Source organism: Microtus ochrogaster, unplaced genomic scaffold (assembly GCF_000317375.1).
Source record: "Microtus ochrogaster isolate Prairie Vole_2 unplaced genomic scaffold, MicOch1.0 UNK4, whole genome shotgun sequence".
In the NCBI taxonomy this organism is placed as follows: domain Eukaryota; kingdom Metazoa; phylum Chordata; class Mammalia; order Rodentia; family Cricetidae; genus Microtus; species Microtus ochrogaster.
The window spans coordinates 312686-332681 of NW_004949102.1; the positions used below are offsets into that span (position 1 = coordinate 312686).

Here is a 19996-nt window from a genome sequence, read left to right on the forward strand (position 1 = left end):
TCTCTCTCTCTCTCTCTCTCTCTCTCTCTCTCTCTCTCTCTCTCTCTCTCTCTCTCTCTCTAATTCAGTTGTTGGTGCGGTGTAAATCCCAAGGTTACATCTGGCATCACAGTGGCATGTCCTGGAGGAACTGGGGTACCAGTTAGCACAGCAGCAGAGGGCACGGCGCCCCTACTGTTTATGCCCATAGCACATCCCACAGTTACTTGGCCCATTGGTATCTCTTGTTCTCTCACATCAGGGAAGGTTTCTCTGAATCCTTCTTACTGTCGCCCATCATTTCTTCTGGTGCCGCCGCATTTCTTCCTCTGGGCGCCTGTGCTCCTCTTCCTGCCTGAGCGCTAGCTGCTTTTGTTTTTGAACCTTTTGGTTATGCAGCTCCTCCCTTCTTCTAAGCTTTTTTGACACTTCATCAACTCCTGCCTCATTAGCATAACCCGATGTTCATGGTGTGCTGCCTCCAACTGCATCTCATTTCTCACGAGCCTCCTTGATGTTGCGGTCCACTTGATGGCTGTTGCTTCTCCATCTCATCTGGAGTGCCTTCCAGCGCGTGACATACTCATACTCAAAGGACCCAGCCTGTGCAAATCTGGGTGGCTGTTCTGCTCCTTGTGAAATTGCTTATTTTTTATAACCAGCTTCTCCGGAAGTCCCTCCTAGTCATCTAACTGGTCCATAGGTTCCACAGTCACAGGCTGAGGAAATGCGGTTAGCAAGAAGGAGCCTTTACCGCATTTGTCCAGAACTTTCCCAGGGGTTGCCTTCTCTGAGAACTCAACAATGCCTTTCCCTCAGGGCCCTCCTCGGTCATCCACGATGGCCACAGCCCTCTCTACCTAGCCAAACACAGAAAAGGCTCCTTATAATTGTTTGTTGGCCACATACTGAGGACGGCTGTGGAATGTAAGGGATGCACTATGACAGGCAAAGCACATTATTCACCTCCACTTCAGTAATTTCTTCTAAGGTTCATGATTCCAAGGGAATAACTCCAAAGCCTTTTTCCTTATCAATGAAAACTTCAATTGCTATCCCATACTTCTCAAAACGTTTCCTCATTTCCTCCTCAGTGATGTCGGGGAGAGATTGCCCATAAAGAGACGGCTTAATTGGGTGAAGTCTTCTTTGCTGGTTTGCTAGAGTTCTTGAGGGCAATGGTTAAGCCATCATTGTGGCTGCAGTTGCTGCTGCAGTTGCTGCTGTTGATGTTGCTGCTGATCTCATAACTCCATTGGAATCCATATCTCACGAGCAAAGAGCTACTGCTAAAGAGCGTTGAGTCAGCTGAGAGCCATGTTTCTGGGTTTCTTTTGCATCTGAGTGTAAAAGTTCTAGCTAATGACACAGGCGAAGAGCGCAACATGTCACACTGATGAGTAAGGTAGAGACAGACTTTCCTTACTCTTTGCTCACCAAATGCAGAGAAACACCGATGGCTATAGGGAGCGAGAGAGAGTAAAATGGGAGAAACTAGAGCTTCGAATGACCACGTCGGAGGAAGGCAAACTCCTGTGTGAATACTGAAATGTTTCACTGGCTTGTTACAGTTGCCTAGTTGTCTTATCTTGAATATTAAGACAATGGTTTGCTTCATGAAACTTTCACTGTAAATAGGTACTTAAAGAACTACTTTTCATGATAAGCTGTATCAAATTCAATAGTGTTTAGTTTATACACAAGAAGGCACACCTAATATTGGTCATCATAATAACCAAACTATTTCCGATATAAAAATTCTAAATACACACCTAAACTAAATTGTAGCTCTGCATAAAAAATTAACCACATTTACATTTACTATGTATTTCTTTTAACTTCTCTTTATATATATTTTCCTGCTTCCAGGGTATTTCTTTTTGCCACTAACACTTTAAATGTCTTGTCACTTACAATGACACAAAAATGTTATGATGTCTTATTTTGAAGGCAACATATCTTCTTCACACACAAAAAAGGCAAAGTGCCTTGCAATTTTGCTAAAAATATAATTAAGACTACAAGATTTTCAAAGCTTAAAAACCATCAAATTTAATACATGAGACAGAAACCAAATGTCATAAACATGCATTGCAGTAATATAGGGCTCATATGGATGTTTCTCTTAGTATCTACTAACATGGTATTTCAGAACCTTTCTCTTTTATTCAGATATCTTGTTGAAAAACTGAACCAAGCCATGTGCATCTGTTTATCTCAATAATTAAACTTTGTGACTAGAACACACACACACACACACACTCTCTCTCTCTCTCTCTCTCTCACACACACACACACACACCTTGGAATTCAACACCTTAGCAGTAAGGCCTTGTCATAGGCTCACAATTCTGATGCTGACATTCTCACCAAGGCCACAGGGTCTATGTTCTTCCTAAAGTGCTGTGGGACAATGGTCATTTATCCTGTCACTTGTATTATTTTTAATAAAATGCTGATTGGCCAGTAGCCAGGCAGGAAATATAGACAGGGCAGCCAGGCAGGAAGTAAAGGTGGGGCAATGAGAACAGATTTCTGGGAAGAGGGAAGCTCAGTCTCCAGTCGTGACCCAGCTGCAGAGAAAGCAAGATGTGACTGCCTCACTGAAAAATGTACCAAGCCACGTGGCCAACATAGATAAGAATTATGGGCTAATGTAAGTTATAAGAATTAGTTAATAAGAAGAGCCTGAGATACTGGGCCAATCAGTTTATAATTGATGTAGACCTCTGTGTGATTCTTTGGGACTGAATGACTGCAGGACTGGGCAGGACAGAAACTTCACTCAACATTAAAGATGGTTGTTCAGCTGTTCCCTTGTTGCCTGTTACCTTGTTAGCCTCCATAGATTGTCGTCAAGATTATTTCAACCAGTGTGTAGATACTCATTGCTTCTTAAGCCATGCTAAATCACCTTATATTCTCAAAGGTCAAGGAGAAGCCCCATATGGAATGCCACTATTTATGAGACAGAGTCTCATGAATCCCAGGCTGGCCTGAAACTAATAATTACTAAACTGAATTCTCTTCCTTCCTCCACTCTCCAGTGCTTGGATCACAGGCATGCCCTCTTCAAGTCACACTGCAGATCTTTTACATGTTACACAAACACTGTATCAGGTGAACTATAATCCAAGCATCATTATTTTTTAAGATTTATGAAAAGTAGGACTTAATAATTTAAGTCTGAAACCAAGCACTTATAAGAAAATCAACAGTGTGGGGCTGGAGTGTTGGTTCAGTGCTTAACTGATCACTTATTACTCTTATAGAGGATATGAGTTTGGTTCCAAGCACCCACATGGAGACTTACAACCAGTTGTAACCTCAGTTCCAGTGAATCCCTCACCCTATTCTGTACATTTTGGGTGTCAAACAATAATGTACTGTACACAAATCCATGCAAGAAAATATACACATAAAAATAAAAAAAGAAATCAAGATCATGATATACCATATTCTATGGGGAGAATATTACCAGACATGGTAATTAGTGTTAAATGGACATTAAGATGCCAAGTGTGGTAGGCCCAAGAAGCCTGTGGCCTGCTCAAGAAGCAGAGTGGCCACAGTCACTGGAAAGCTTAGTCTGAGAAAGATCAGGTGCTGTCAGTCATGGCTGTGGGGAAAGATTATATCTGAGGTATAGATAAATCCTTCATTTAAGTGTTAAGTCAGCAAGATCAGGTAAGCTGGACATGATTACTTCCACTAAAAGATGCTGTTACAAAGGTGCATCATAGCCAGTTAGCAATGTTGACTAGACAAGAGGAAGCTGGTCTCTACTGATAGACCCAGAAGGAAGACTAATATTCTGCTAAGGTTTCTAGTCTATCCATAATCTGTACATAATAGGCAAACCAAAGACGTTTCTAAGCAAGGGGATGAGGAAATCAGATTCTCACACTCGCGAGTCAAGAAAAATGCCCCTTTTCCCAGCTCCCTGTAGCCTAGAGAGGAATCAGGTGTACTCAAGTTGTCTCATATGCAAACACAGATAGATGGGTGTTACCAATGCATGTTTCCGGCAGACTTAAAGGTAACTCAACATGACATCAACAGATATAACAGAGATCTTGATAGCTTTTGCTTGATATTCTTTCCCCTGTAACAGCTTTGTTTGAAAAATGGAGAATCAGAGTAAAAGTCTGACGGGTCTTCCCTCCGGATAAGTGGGGTCCATATCTGCAACATTTTACGTTCAGCAGCAGGCACTTTATACTGCAGGAAAGATTCATAGCCACTGTTGCTTGTAAACCTTCCAAGTACCTTGCTACAAGTTTAGGACCTGGAGACACACACACACACAGTGGAAGAACTACCTGAATTTCCTTCAGTTCATAAAAAACATTTAGCAGATACTAGTTCTGAGCATATCTTTGCTCTATGAGGGCTCCTTACATGTGGAGTATATTAAGCTGATGTTTTTTTTTTTTTTTTTTGAGAAAAATTAGTATCCTGCATAGGTAACATTTTTAAGTCTTTAATGAACTTGAGGTTGCTTAGTCTAAATGATTTCTCCTTTGATTTAATATCATTGTTCCCTGACCTGCTCAGTTGAAACAAATAACTAAACTAAAACAAAACAAACAAACAAACAAAAAAAAAAACCAAACAATAGCAACAACAGAAATCACTTGCTCTCTCTGGCTAAGACAATGCTCATTTGTATCCTGAAAGATTAGTTCAAAGTCTCTGTCAATCTTATTGTTTAAGGTGTACATTTTAGTTTCTTTCATTTTAAAGGCTAGAAAGAATCCTGGAAGTTAGAATAATGAACTGATCAAACTCCCAACCCCTTACCAAAGTGTACTTTGCATAACAGGGAATTGCACAGTTTCTTCCTCCAATACAGTTCACTTATTTTCTTTTTACAAGAAAAATCCGTTTCAGAAAGAACAAAAGAGTACTTTTAAACAGTACTGGGACTGGAGGTGTGGTTCAATGGCAGAGCAGGCACAAGGTTCTGGTGCAGTGCCCAGTACTGGAAATCTGAAAAATAAGTTAAAAAGGAAAGTAGTATTGTTCTAATGATATACTCTTTCTTGCCATTAGAGCTTGTCAAATAATAGAAAGGAAGAGCTTTGTTATTTCCACAATAGAATATGGAGAACTGAGCAAGAAAAGTAAAATGAGGTGTGAAAGCCTATCCCTTCTTTTTTTTTTTCTTATATCCGTGTACTAAATAATGTTCTGCAGTAGGATCGGGTATTTAACGGGAGGGCAGCACAGGATCTATGGTGTGGTAGATGCAGCAACTGGTCTGTAGTATACAGGATGGTCAAGACAACATCCTTAAGACATTCTGTTTTTTCATTTTAACTGAAATTATATTTAAGGTTGCAGTGTAATATTCTGATATGTTGAGGCTAATTATCAATCTCTTTACACTACTATTTAAAAAAAAATAATAAATATGTGTATTAGTGGACTTTCCAAGTCAAATACTAAATATACTTAAAAAGAAAGAAGTGTTGCCATTTGTAACATAGGTGAGGGTAGAAGGTGCTGTGGGACAATGGTCTTGTAAAGATTTGTCACTTGTATTGTTTTCATAAATTGCTGATTGGCCAGTAGCCAGGCAGGAAGTATTGGTGGGGCTACTAGAACAGGAGAATCCTGGGAAGAGGAAAAGCTCACCCAGACACAGAAGACAATAGACGAGAATGCCTCACTCATAAAAGGTACCAAGCCATGTGGCTAATACAAACAAGAATTATGGGGTACTGTAAGATATAAGAGTTAGTTAATAAGAAAGCCTGAGCTAGTAGGCCAACCAGTTTATAATTAATATAGGCCTCTGTGTGTTTCTTTGGGACTGAACAGCTGCAGGACCAGGTGGGACAGAAACCTCTATCTATAGGAAGGTATTATACTAAGTGAAATCAATGAGGAGGAGAAAGCCAAAAATTAGATAGTGTGGGAGAATTGTCTGTATTCTGTCAATCATGTTTCAAATAAACGCTGATTGGCGCAGGCAGGAAATGTGGGCGGGAAAACCAGACAGGAAGTAGAAATGATGTAATGAGAACAGGAGAATTCTGGGAAGGAGGAAGCTGATTCCTCCCACTCTTGCCCAGACCACCGAAGCACCAGGATGTGATCTGCTCCACTGAAAAAGGTACAGAGCCACATGGCTAACATAGATCAGAAAAATGGGTTAATCAAGATGTGAGAGTTAGCCAGTGAGAGGCTAGAGCTAATGGGCCAATCAGCTTATAATTTATGGAGACCTATGTGTGATTTTTCTTTGGGGCTAAACAGTTGTGGGGTACTGGGCAGAACAGAAAACCCCAACAAACAAACAGGGCCCTTCATGTTACAATTAGATGATCTCACTTATATGTGAATCTAAATCTGATTCATGGATATAGGCTAGAAAGGGTTTCACTAGAGGCTTGGGAAGAAGAGAAGGGGAGAGGCCAGGAAAGGGAATGGCAGGGGAGGGCAGGGCAGGGCAGTCAGAGAAGAGGAATGGGAACACGGGAAAGGGAAGGAGAGGGGAAAACATCAGCTTTGTTAAGATGCCCATGTCCTGCCCTCTAAACTGCTATGTTACACAGCAAAAAGAGAGTTAAAGTTTCAGAAGTTAAGAATGAGAATTGTCCCATTTACTCAGGTGGGGACAATGCATTCGCATTCACCAAATGGACTGTGTATATGCCAGTGTGTGTAATGTATTCATTTATATGCACATATATTTTTAGGTACACTGTACATTTGTGTTCTTGAATGTAAAGATCAGCTTAAGGTGTCTTCCATAAATCATTCACCTTGATTTTTTTCTGAACAGGATTCCACACAAAATCTGAATCTCACTGATTGAACTAGAGCGGCTGAACCTCAAGTCTAGGTACCTTCCAACCTACCACTGCAGTGCAGGGATTCTGCGCCGACTGCCCCACCCAGGGCTGGGTGTCAAAACTCAGGTCCTTATGTTTGCAGAAAAAGCGCCATACCAACCAAGCATTTCCGCAGCATTTCACAGAGGGTTTGACACGTGAAAGGGGAAAGAGTCAGTGTGAGAGATGGGACATGGTAGAGGCTTGGCCATCCACCGCTGGCGTTGTTAATGGGAGAAGGCCATGAGCAGGAAGATGCTGACAGCTTCCAGAAACTGGAGAAGTAGAGGGTTAACATTTCTCCGGACTTGCTGAACATAGCGGACAATGAGGACTACAGAGAACTCAAGAACAAGGGCAATGGGTTTTTGATCCTACTGCACGTGCTGGCTTTGGGGGGGCCTGGGCGGTTTGGATGCTCAACTTACTAAACCTGGATGGAGGTGGGCGGTCCTTGGACTTCCCACAGGTCAGGGAACCCTGATGGCTCTTCAAGCTGATGAGGGAGAGGGACTTAATCGGGGGAGGGGGAGGGAAATGGGAGGCGGTGGCGGGGAGGAGGCAGAAATCCTCAATAAATAAATAAATTAAAAAATAAATAAATAAAGATATTAAGTGGAAAATGCCACCAATAAATAATTCATAGGTTTAAAAAAAAAAAAGAATGTAAGCCAGATGCCCTGATTCCAGCCCACAGAAGGGCATTTTGGACTCATGACCTTTGCTATAACTTGCCTGTTTGCTGCTGTGATAAACACTATGACCAACACCAACCTGGGGAGGAAAGGACTTACATGGCTTACTCATCCTCATCACAAATGTCATTTAGTTCAAGTACGAGCAGATGTGGGGCCACAGAGGACAGGTGCTTCTCTCCATGGCTCCCTGGCTTGCTTTCAACCCAGCACCACCTGCTTAGTGGTGACCTCTCCACTGGCTCAGTGGCCAAAGTGTTGGCCTCTCCTGCATCAATGATTAGTCAAGATAATGACCAGCAGTCTTGCCTGCAGGCCAATCCAGTGGAGGAAATTTTCCAGTACAAGTATCCACTTCCCAGACGACTGGTTTGTATCAAGTTGATAAAATTAACCAATTCAACCTTCACACTTACTAGGTAAAGAATGCATGTTATAGAAAGACTATGTTTTTGATAATTTGTTACAGCAAAATAGGAAACTAACATAGATAATGAAAGCTGAGATTTCACTGGGAAAAGAAACCCTCACCAATTCAAAAATATTTTTCTATGTAAATTTCTACCACCTGCTTTATCTGATTACTTACGCATGTTTACTTGACATATTATTTTACTTCAAGAAAGATTTAAGTACAGAATATGTGCATGTATGTGGGCCTGAGTGAGTGATGTGGGAAGGTCATTGGTTAATTAATAAAGAAACTGCTTGGCCTGATAGGTAAGAACATAGGTGGGTGGAGAAAACCGAACAGAATGCTGGGAGCAAGAGGAAGTGAGGCAGATGCCATGCCCCTCCTCTCCAGGGCAGACGTGATGAAACAAGCCACCAGGTCAGACATGCTGAATCTTTCCCAGTAAGACTGGTGCTACACGGATTACTAAATATGGGTTAGGCAAGATGTGAGAATTATCCATTAAGAGGCTAGAACTAATGGTCAAGCAGTGCTTAAAAGAATACAATTTGTGTGTTGTTATTTCGGGGCATAAAATAGCCAGGCGGCTGGGAGCTGGGTGGCAGGAACGCAGCCACAGCTCCTACTACAGGTGAGCTTATGGGACCACATGTGCATAGGGGCATGCAGAGGCCAGAAAAGGGCATCGGACTCCTTGGAACTGGAGTTACAGGCAGTTGCAAACCAACACGTGGTTGCTGAGAGCTGAACCTAGGCCCTTTGCAATAGCCGCGAGTGCTCTTAATTGCTGGCTATCTCCCTAGACCCATCTGTCACATTCTTATAGAACTGTAGCTGTCATAAATGTTTCAGATATAATGTTTTATCTCGTATTTTAGCTATACTTGTAATTAAAGCAAAATTTAAACTTCTGCTGTAATAAAAGTAAACATGAAACAATAAGAAGTGGAAAGAACAAGGGCTATCACTGTTTACTTCAAACAAATTTCAAGTTCAATAACCCAAATGATCAAGGACTATTTCTTCTATTTAAAGCCTTTTAAAGATTCTGAAGGACATAATCAAGCTTGCCAGCTGCCATGTTTTCCATGGTTCAATTAAGGTTTTTGGCCTTTTTCTTTTTCCATATATCATTTTTATTCCTCCAAAACTATTGATTTCATATTTCTTTTTGGAAGAAATATTATATCCCATCATAGACACATCTGTGTCTTAAAAGCATTCTAGACAGGAAAGCATCCTGATTATTCTTGATCTATGCCCCTCAGCCATAAATTATGAATGGCCATGACCTTTTCATTTACTTACTGATACAGTTTTCATCATGGACACCACATGAGCAGCTCTATTAAGCTTTTTTTTTAAAGCCTAGCCTGGTTATAACAATGTCTGTCATTTACAAGACCCTTTCAGAGTGCCACAGAGAGCTTTATGAAATTTAAATTAATTTTCACATTACCCTAAAATGCCAGGCATCACCCTGTTATGTAAATAACTTGACACTGAAGTTAAATGAAGAGCTAAGAAAGGTTATTTCAAGATAACAATAAACTCTTTCAACATCACTTCTCCTCCTCAGCCCAACACATTATCACTTTAATTATCTCACAAACATTGTATGAATGCGCTTTGCTTTGTTCTTACCATTTGGATATCAAGCAGGATGAGAATTCTTAGAGCCAAGTTGATTCCTGTGTATCAGTAACATGATGCTACATGTAGGAACAGGTAGTGTCAAACATGGATACCACCACGAGTATCCTTAAACTCAAGAATGTGGGGCATATAACATACCAAAGTGTTCTGGGTTTGACTTACTCCTTTATACATCATATGTCACTGTCAGTATTTGTATTAAAAACTATCTGTTACTCTGGAAGGGGTCAGAGGATGTTTATTGTTCAGTCAAACTCCATGCAGGGGCTGTAAGAATCACAGCTTAAATATGCTAAAATGAGACTAATGAAAACCTTCCCAGTTCATCATTTTAAAGAAGAGGTAAAAGAGTCAGAAACCATGTAAGCAATGAGGAGGGAAGAGAGAGGACTTCACAGTCAAGAAAACCGTAGGAATGCAGTGTGGCATGAAATAAGTCATAAGATAGAGGGGAGAAAGAAAACAAGGCCCAGGGAAAAAGGGAAGACCACCACATCCTTGTAGCTACTGTGGAAAACTGATTTGAAGACATTTTTAAAGGCTTTATTCCTGATTCATGAAATTTACATACTTAATTCGAACTAGCTGTAAATCAAAGGACACAGCTCTTACTAACACTCAAAGCATCAAGCAGGAGGCTCTTCCCACCCAACGTCACAGAGGTAGAGATGTCGAAGAAAAATTACATCTCTTTTCTAAGATACAATATTTTCATGTAAACTTAACATTTATTCTGTGTCCCTGTGGTGAGATAATTTAGGGTTTATCATGTAAGAAACATTTCAAGTATATTATTATTATTATCAACTACAATCATCAAGATGAAAATGGGTTGCCAGATTCTTGCTTGGCATATTTCACTTAGCAAAATATTTTCTAGAGCCACCCCTGTTGCTGAGGATGATAAGATTTCCTTCTCTTCAGGCTGAATAATATCCCATTTCAAATAAGTATCACTAGTAGCTCAAAACCTGTAAACCACAATAAGCAATCATTTCACATCTGCTATAATTGCTTTTATCAAAAGATGAGATCTGTGCCTTGCTCAACTATCATCAGAGAAATTTTCTCTTTCAGTGAATGGAAACTAACGCAGAGGACTATAACTGGACAATATATGGAGAGTGAGAGACTTTGGAACACTCACTTCTAAGTAGGAGGTCTTCCTAAAACCCCTCACCGTAGGACTCAGAGAGCTCTGTGGAAGGGGAGGTAAAATGAATATAACTGACAGAGATGCCAGGGAAACAGTGTTCATTAGATACGACAGAAATGATGCAATATAAACTCACAGAGATGTTGGCAACACCCACAAGACTTTCACAGAGGAAGCCAGACAGACCAAGCATTGAGAGGGGGGAGTGGACAAGAGCTCCCCGCCCCTAGCCAAGAATCCATCCATGGTTGACACCCACTTGCAAAGGAGAATCTAGTTTTCTCCAACAGAGTCTCACTGGGTTTATATGACTTCACTGTTAGGTTCAAGTCTTGCATTGTTCTACAACAGATGTTCCAATTTACCACTAGTCTCTCAGGCCTTTAAGCAAAAGCTATCCATTTGCTCCTTGCTATAACTTTGCGTAAGAGAAACAAGACTGAATAAGGCAAACCACCAGAAGTATGTTCATTTTTCAACATTTGTTGAATGTATACTGTGAGGAAGAAATTTCTAGAAAGACATAATGCTACAATATGACCTTGCTAGGTTGGTCAGTTTTTTTGTGTTCCTAAGGGATACAAAGAATTAACTTCAGTCTTACTCATATACACAATATGTAACTGTCCATTTACTTAGTATACTTTTTCTTCTTAAAATCCGGATTTTGTTCATAGAAACAATAAAAACTTTAAAACTACAATATTCTAAGGGTGTCTTGAATTCAAAGATATTAAAAGGATATTAAAAATTATTATATAAAGTTACTAGAAGACATAAAAGTCACATAGTCCAAGTCTATGCAATACTATTTTGAAAATGTAAACAAAACCCAAACAAGTGAAAGAATATACCATGTATACCTTAGTTCTGATTAGTGTTGTTAGAATAGTCATTCTTATAAAATTGAAGTAGTTTTCTTTTTTCTCATTTTATTATCTTCATTTTTTTTTGTCTTTTTAAAATTGATTTTTATTGAGCTCCTCATTTTTCTCGGCTCCCCTCCCTGCCTCTTCCTTTCCCTCATTCCTTTCCCAAGGTTTCCATGCTCCCAATTTACTCAGGAGTACTTGTCTTTTTCTACTTCCCATGTAGATTAGATCCATGTATGTCTCTCTTAGGGTCCTCTTTGTTGTCTAGATTCTCTGAGATTATGATTTGTGGGCTGGTTTTCTTTGCTTTATGTTTAAGATGTGGTACATTTACACAATGGAATATTACACAGCATAAAAAAATAATGACATCTTGAATTTTGTAGGCAAATGGATGGAACTAGAAAACATCATTTTGAGTGAGGTAACACAGTACAGAAAGACAATTATCACATGTACTCACTCATAGGTGGTTTTTAAACATGAAGTAGTTTTCTTAGACAGAAATGTATGGTCTGTTTCTAAAATTCATAAATTCAAATTACCTGAAATAACCATAGCACAGGCAGGAGAATGGAGGGGAGAAGAAGACATATTTAAAAATATGAAGATGTTAATTATCTGTCATCATAGTAGCATATTATTGGTATCAATATAGAGAAACAGTAAAACAGAACACAAAATCCAGAAAAAGATGCCCAGAAATACATACAGTTGATTTTTCTGTACAGGTATTAAGTAAATTCAATCAAGAATGCTTTTCCTCACATTAATGCAGAAAATTGGTGATTTTTATGAAATGAACATGGATCTTTACTAAAGGCTGTTTATGTGGCTCTTGACTAAATATTAATTATGAATGGAGCAAAACCACAAAAGTTAAGACTGAAAACAACAAACATTTTAGAAGAAATCAATTATGACTTTGAGCTTGGCAAGATGCCTTTGATACAGCCTTATAAATCTGAGTCATGAAGAAGAAAATTTAGATACTGGACTTAGGAAAAGGTAAAACGTCTTTCTAACACAGTATAAAGAATGAGACACAAGCAAAAACTAGAAGAACATATTTATGTCCTGTAATCCATTAGTATCTGTATATGAACAATATACCAGCTTTTCAAGCTCAAAATAAATAAATACACAACATAAACTTGTAATAAAAGCCAGAAAACTAGAAAGGGCCCACTAGGTGTGTGTACATACATAGGAGGGGATAAAGGCCTTAGGAATGACTAGATAGCAGAACCCAGGTGATATGGAGCTGGAAGGGAGATTATTAAGAGAGGGATGGGAATACAGGGCAGAGGAAAGGGTGGAGGAAGAGTTAAATGGAAGATGTATGAAAAAGTCATGTAGAAATATATGCTCACTTAAAACTAACAAAAAATTGCTTCAACAGAAGTTCCCTACATGGGGCCTGAGAGGGAAGAAAAGGGGGGATTAATACTCCGCCAGAAACCATAGGTTATTAAACAAAACTCACACTGTCAAGCATGGGACACCTCCTACAAGTGGTTGATCATGGAGGTCTAAGTGGCCCCTAAGCAATGCACGCCATTGCTGTTGTCCTTGGTCACCCAAATAGAGCTCAACAGGAAGAATGTGGAGAGATAAAGCTGGAAGTTTCTCCCATGCTGGAAAGCTTTCTTAATGCTCGAAGGTGGTATGCAAGCTGCTGGCACGGAAAAGTCAGTCTTACAGAGTTGTGAACTCTGAAGTAAAATAATGACAGGTCTGTCAAGGTGTGCCCATTGAATGGTGGTAGGGTGAATGTTATGGGAGCAACTGATCGCTTTCTGATTGGGTTGGAGGCCTGCCACACAAGAAGGAACTCATAATTAGTACATAGCAAGAACATGAGGGTTCGCTGTAGGGTGGAACCTACTACTACGATTGCTTTGCTGTCAAACTGACTCTGCAGTACTTATCTTCACAGCCAAAGGTTAGTGCAGTTCTTAGCCTTGGTAGGAGCTTTTGTTTTATAGAGGATGGTAGTTAATACAGAGATTCACAATGGCTCAACACTGCAGAGAATAAGAGACTGACACTTAAACAGGCCAATTATATCACTGTCCCCATCCCAAGGCTCTCATAGAAGAGAGGACAGTAAACTATGGAGGATCCATTTGGGGAACAGTACTGTGCAACACTGTCTTCTGGAAACTATCTGACTGATGTACTCATGAACACTCTTTAAACTCCATAAAAGCTACACAAGACAGGTTCATCAACATTGTACAGTGAAGATGGGAAGGTGTCATGGGGCCCCAGTCCTCTCTTTGGGACTACTGACAGTTAATGGCTACTGGCAAAGGCATGGCACTTTTTTCAATGTGTTGTCACAGATAACATTGTCCATGCTTCAGTAAATGTCTCATGTTCATGTAGGCAGCCATGTTTAAACTCAGTGGGTCACACACACGAGCAAGACATGAAAGCAGGAGGTCAGCTTGTTTGGAAGAAGTGTTTCAGCAAGAGAAGGGGAGGACTAGACAGGCTAACAGTGGTGAAGGGAACAGAATTTCGTTATATACTTGTACAACACTCAAAGAATGAGAAATAAATTAATTTTAAGAAAGAAGAGACAATTTGAAAAGAGGAAACCTATATGACATCAGAGCCAACACAGGATAAAAATGAGGAGGGTGAATATGACCAACAGACACTTCAGGCATGTCTAAGTACTTTGTATAGCATATATGGTAATAAAGACGGGTAAAATGTTTAAACAGATTCTTCATCAAAGAAGTATAGATGCCAAGTAATCGCACAGTCATTATTGTGTTAAGAAAGTGTAAAGTATAATTACAATGGGACCACAAAACACAACTACTAATAGAAAGAATTGGTGCAGTGTTTAAGCCCATCATTTGTTCTGTCACGAACAGAGGAAGGTCTTTATCGTTCTGGGGCTGTAGAGAAATTTCAACCTCTATGGCTATAATCCCTTCCAATGCCATCATGGAGGGCACCAATCTATTGCTCAGTTCCTCTCAGTGGTAAGAAGGCAAGCTGTGCTTTCTCCTACTTCTGTAGTGATGATGATCTTGGCCAGCTCCTCAGAATGTGACAGATGAACTCACTGAGGAAATTCTAACTGGTGTGAATTATCAAGCCACCTTTCCTTCAGAAGAAAAAGCACAGGCTTTTGAACCAGGCACAACTAAACTGTGCTAGAAACAATATCCAAAAAGGACAGGAATCACGGATACATTATCATCTCTGGTCCTCTATCTGCCTGCCTCTGCTTGCCGTCTTTAGTACAGAGGTTAAGGTTTGACTATGATTCTCTTGAGAGATATTGCGAGAAAGACTGAAGAAGGAAGAGGTATTTTTTTGTGTGTGTGTTATTTTTCAGTTTCAGGGAAATTGTAGCACACTCGAAAATAACAAAAATGAAAGGTCTCCTGTGTATAGCGAGCGGAGTTAGACAGATAAAATATAACAGAATCCGCATTTCATTTTGCAGCAAATGATATAAATCCAATATCTCAGACAGCAGTCACCGAGAACTGGCTATTTCAATAAAATTGGATATTAAACTTTGCTTTCAAATTGGAGAAAATACCTACGATTATGATTTCCCTAGCAGCTCTCTGCTGCTTTCTGAATTCATACACTGTGCTGGCCCTTTAAAAAAAAATCCTCAAGCGTAAAATTTTTTTTGGCTGAAGTAAGAAAAGGCCTGAAGTGATTTTTATCAATTTAACTGTGTGATTATTTATTAAAAATATTACAATGATTAATTACACAATCAGCATTTAAAATCTATCCCTGGCCTTGTATGTTGAAAGGAGAAGTTCCATGTGACTCTGTATAACTAGATAATTGGGGGAGGTATTCTAATCACTTTGTTTTAAGAATAGGCATGGGACTTAAGCTAGCCACACTACCTTTGGCTTAAAGAGTTACTAAGTCTCCTAAATAATGAAGGAGGAACTAATTATAAATAATACAGGGGGGAAAAGGAAAATAGAACAGAGCCCTGAAGAGCGTGTTAGTCTTTGTAATGCAGTGTCCTCCAGTCAGTTGGCAGGCTGCACCATAATTCAGTTTCTCTCTCATCCCCAGTTAGTCCCTTGGGAAGCTGGGGATAGGCAAACTGAAATGACCCTATCCTATGGCAATACTGACGAATATCTTGCATACCACCATAGAACCTTCATCTGGTGATGGGTGGAGATAGAGACAGAGAACCACACTGGAGCACTGGTCTGAGCTCCCAAGGTCCCAATAAGGAGCAGAAGGAGGGAGAAGATGAGCAAGGAAGTCAGGACCACGAGGGGCGCACCCACCCACTGAGACAGTGGTGCTGATCCATTGGGAGCTCACCAAGGCCAGCTGGACCGTGACTGAGAAAGCATGGGATAAAACCGGACTCTCTGAACATGGCGAACAATTAGGGCTGATGAGAAGCCAAGGACAATGGCACGGGGTTTTGACCCTACTTCATGTTCTGGCTTTGTGCGAGCCTAGCTAGTTTGGTTGTTCACCTTCCTAGACATGGACGGAGGGGGGAGGACCTTGGACTTTCCACAGGGCAGGGAACCCTGACTGCTCTTCAGACTGGAGAGGGAGGGAGAGAGGAGTTTGGGGGAGGGGGAAAAGGTTGGGAGGAGGGGGAGGGAAATGGGAGGCTGGGAGGAGGCGGATACTTTTTTTTTCCTTTTCTCAATAAAAAAAAAATTAAAAAAAAAAGACTAAAAACAAAGCTTACGCAGCCTCTGATAACTTCCTAGGGAGTTTATTTTGATATCCCAGAAATGCAAACAAAAGAAACTTTGAAAAAAGAGACAGTATAAAAGCTAACTTACACTTGAGAAGTAAAGATGTTGTGAAGGTTTTGAAAGACAACAGTTTGTTTCCACAGAGTAATCAATTTATGGGGCTAATTTACCTTAAGACATAAAAGTGTTTGGAATCAGCATCTACTAATTCCACACTGTATTTATAGTGATAAAACAAACACCCTTAATAGCACTTTCATACACGGATATGAGTACTTCTACTTTAAGAAATATTTCAGGGGCTGGAGAGATGGCTCAGAGGTTAAGAGCACTGACTGCTCTTCCAGAGGTCCTGAGTTCAACTCCCAGCAACCACATGGTGGCTCACAACCATCTGTAATAATTATCTGGTAGCCTCTTCTGGCCTGCAAGTATACATGCAAGCAGAACACTGTATATGTAATAAATAAATAAATCTTAAAAAAAAGAAATATTTCAATAGTATGTAAATAATGGGGGGAAGGAAATTTATAAAATAAAGGCTTAATTCCAAGAATATATCCAAAACATATATCCAAGAAATGTGTAAAATTTCAGTTTATTTTACAATGGTGGGATTTATTTTTAAAAACTTTCTAAATCTGCTGACTAAAAAGGAAAATAGACTGATCTGAATGCTTCCCCATCCTCCTGGGACAGAGGGAGTGATACGCAGTGTACAAATGACACCAGAGCTGGGAACTCAGCCCAACAGCTTGTGGTGACCTCTGCTACAATCCCAGTGCTTGGGAGACGGAGGCAGGAGGAGCTCAAGTTCAGGGCCAGCCTGGATATGCAGCTACATAGCGAAATGCTAATAAAAACAACAACAACAAAAAACTTCTTGGTAATACTTCTAAAAACTAAAAAAATTGGTAAATTTTCCATTTTTCTCTGTACTTAAGCAAAGCACTTGGCAAATGAGTTGCACTTAGCCTTTATGTATTATGTAAGTGTGATCCATACTATGAAAGCCTCAATGGAAGCTACATTGTTCAGAAATAAATGGGACTAGTCTAATTTTGTAATACATTAATGTAAGGTAAGCCTCACTTTTCAGAGATTTCAGGGCAAATCCACTTTGGAATGAACTATATATACAGTTGGCTATTTATCAGCTAGAATACACATTCAGAATTGTTTCCTTAGAAAAATCCCAATTCTGCCTCCAGGTATCCCCTTCACACTCGGTAAAGAGTTGGACATCAGTTCAGATGAAAAATGCCCATGTGCCATTCCACTTCTATAAATAGATATTTGCATACGGCATCCATAAACAAATCCACACGCTGAGCCCCTGCCAACTAAGGGAACCTCCAACTGCTGAGTGTTCCTCTTAGTTTTGAGCCTTCATTTCACCACTCACATGTATGAGAATGTTTTCCATTGTCCCTCTCCGTCACTAAGGCTCAACCCTGGCTGCAGTTCACAATCAGGAATAGGTATGCTGATTAACAATATCTATCTATACACAGGCCTAGCCTGGGCGTGCTTTAATGCCTTTCCTGAGACCACCTCAGATAGAGGTCTGGTCTTGAAACTTACATTCTTCTAAATACTCAAGGAGGTGTTTATTTTTTGTTATGGCTGTTTTGTTTTATTTTAGTTTTGGGGGTTTTTATAGCAGGTGTTTTTCAAGAGTTGTTTTAGATCAGCATTTATTTTTTTTAAGTTAAATATATGTGTATGGGTGTTTTGCCTGCATGTATGTATGTATGCATGTATGTGTATATATATGTATGTTTGTGCACCACATGCAGGCAGTGCCTGCAGAGGCTACAAAAGGGTACTGGATCTCCCAGAACTGGAGTTATGGACAGAATGAGCCATGGGGTGCTGGGACTTGAACCTGAGTCCCATGGAACAGCCACCAATGTTTATTTATTTATTTATTTATTTATTTTTTTTTTGGTTTTTCGAGACAGGGTTTCTCTGTGGCTTTGGAGCCTGTCCTGGAACTAGCTCTTGTAGACCAGGCTGGTCTCGAACTCACAGAGATCCGCCTGCCTCTGCCTCCCGAGTGCTGGGATTAAAGGCATGCGCCACCACCGCCTGGCCAATGTTCTTAACTGTTGAACCTATGCTCTAGTCTCATATATCAATATTTCTAAAACTAAAAAGTTACTGTGATAGAACATTCAAAATATATCTGTACCAAAGAATAGCATTCAACAAACTAAACAGTTTAATTTTAGTTTAATATATACCTACTTTTCTACATATGTAGATATAGCAAACAAAACCAAAAATGTATATCACATACAAAATGATTTCAGCTTAAGTAATTTTTGATTTCTAATTTATGAATCTTTGAGATTTTAAATCATCCTAGACCTTGGTTCATAAAACACAATCAAATGTACCCACCCTCTCAGTCACAGCGACTCCATGTTTGGTATGAAGAGCATACTACACAGTCAGAAATCCACATTCTGATACTTTTGTCCACTTCTTAGGATATTTTCATGTGTGTATCAGTATACTTTCTTCATAAGCCCACAACCCCTGCCCTCCCACATTCCTCCTCTCTCTCTCACTACTCCTCCTTTTCCTCCAAACATTCCTGCTTTGCTTTCGATCACATGTGTCTATGTGTGATTCTGTATCTTATACGTGACAAAATTCTGCATTATCTATCCTCCTTCCCGACCCTTGTCCTGACAACCCTTTTCTTTCTAGAGACTTTCCTCTTCTTCATAGTGTTTCTTGTGTTTCACATCATCCATCCATCCATCCATCCATCCATCCATCCATCCATCCATCCAACCAACCATCCAATCATCCATCTATCTCCATCCATCCATGCATGTATGTAGCTATATATGTTATACATAAAACAAACAAATCTAGATTCTTACTTTTCTTATTTAAAAAGAGAATGTTTCCACTACTCTCCAAGAGGATTAAATGGAATTATGTTTGTAAAATAAGTAGCGATTATAGCTAATAATAAAGTAAGAGAGCACTCGAACAAGAAAAGATGCATTTCTATTTTCCTTCAGTCAGTTTACAGACAAGGGATCATAAGTCTGGAAACTAAAGATCTTTACATCCTAACACTGTTTCAAAGCTACCAACAGGCTACGCACACCCTCCTCTGTCTGCTGAAAGGATACAACGGATTCAAATGATCCAGATTTTCAGCAAAGAACAACTGTATCATAGACTTGTTGACAATAATCTGCATAAGGAGAGAATACACATTGTCTCAAAGGTTTTCACCTTTCAATGACTTGTGAACATAGTCATCAACTGTGTAACTGCTGGGACAGACACCAAAACAAAACAGACAAAAATATAATCTAGAACGCTGCCTTTTACTTTCCAAATTCACTGACGGCAGAGGCACTGATGCACACTGCCCTGCTTCAGGTCCACCACCACTGCTAGTCTCTTTAGTGATAATAGAATTCAGAAACCGAATTCACATGCAGTACTAGTTTCTAGTTAAGAAATGTATTTATCTGAACCATACCTGGATTAAGGAAGAAATAAAGAAAGAAATTAAAGTCTTTCTGGAATTCAATGAAAATAAAGAAACAACATACTCAAACTTATGGGACACTATGAAAGCAGTACTAAGAGGAAAGTTCATAGCACTAAGTGCCCACT

At 39.8% G+C, this 19996-nt stretch overlaps 1 protein-coding gene and 1 pseudogene across 7 annotated transcripts in view; both read right to left on the minus strand.

Annotated features, from left to right (window-relative positions):
• Cadps2 (calcium dependent secretion activator 2) overlaps positions 1–19996 on the minus strand; it is a 520741-nt gene that overhangs the window by 221928 nt on the left and 278817 nt on the right. The gene's annotated exons all lie outside the window — the stretch shown is intronic.
• LOC101996734 lies at positions 60–1112 on the minus strand (annotated as a pseudogene).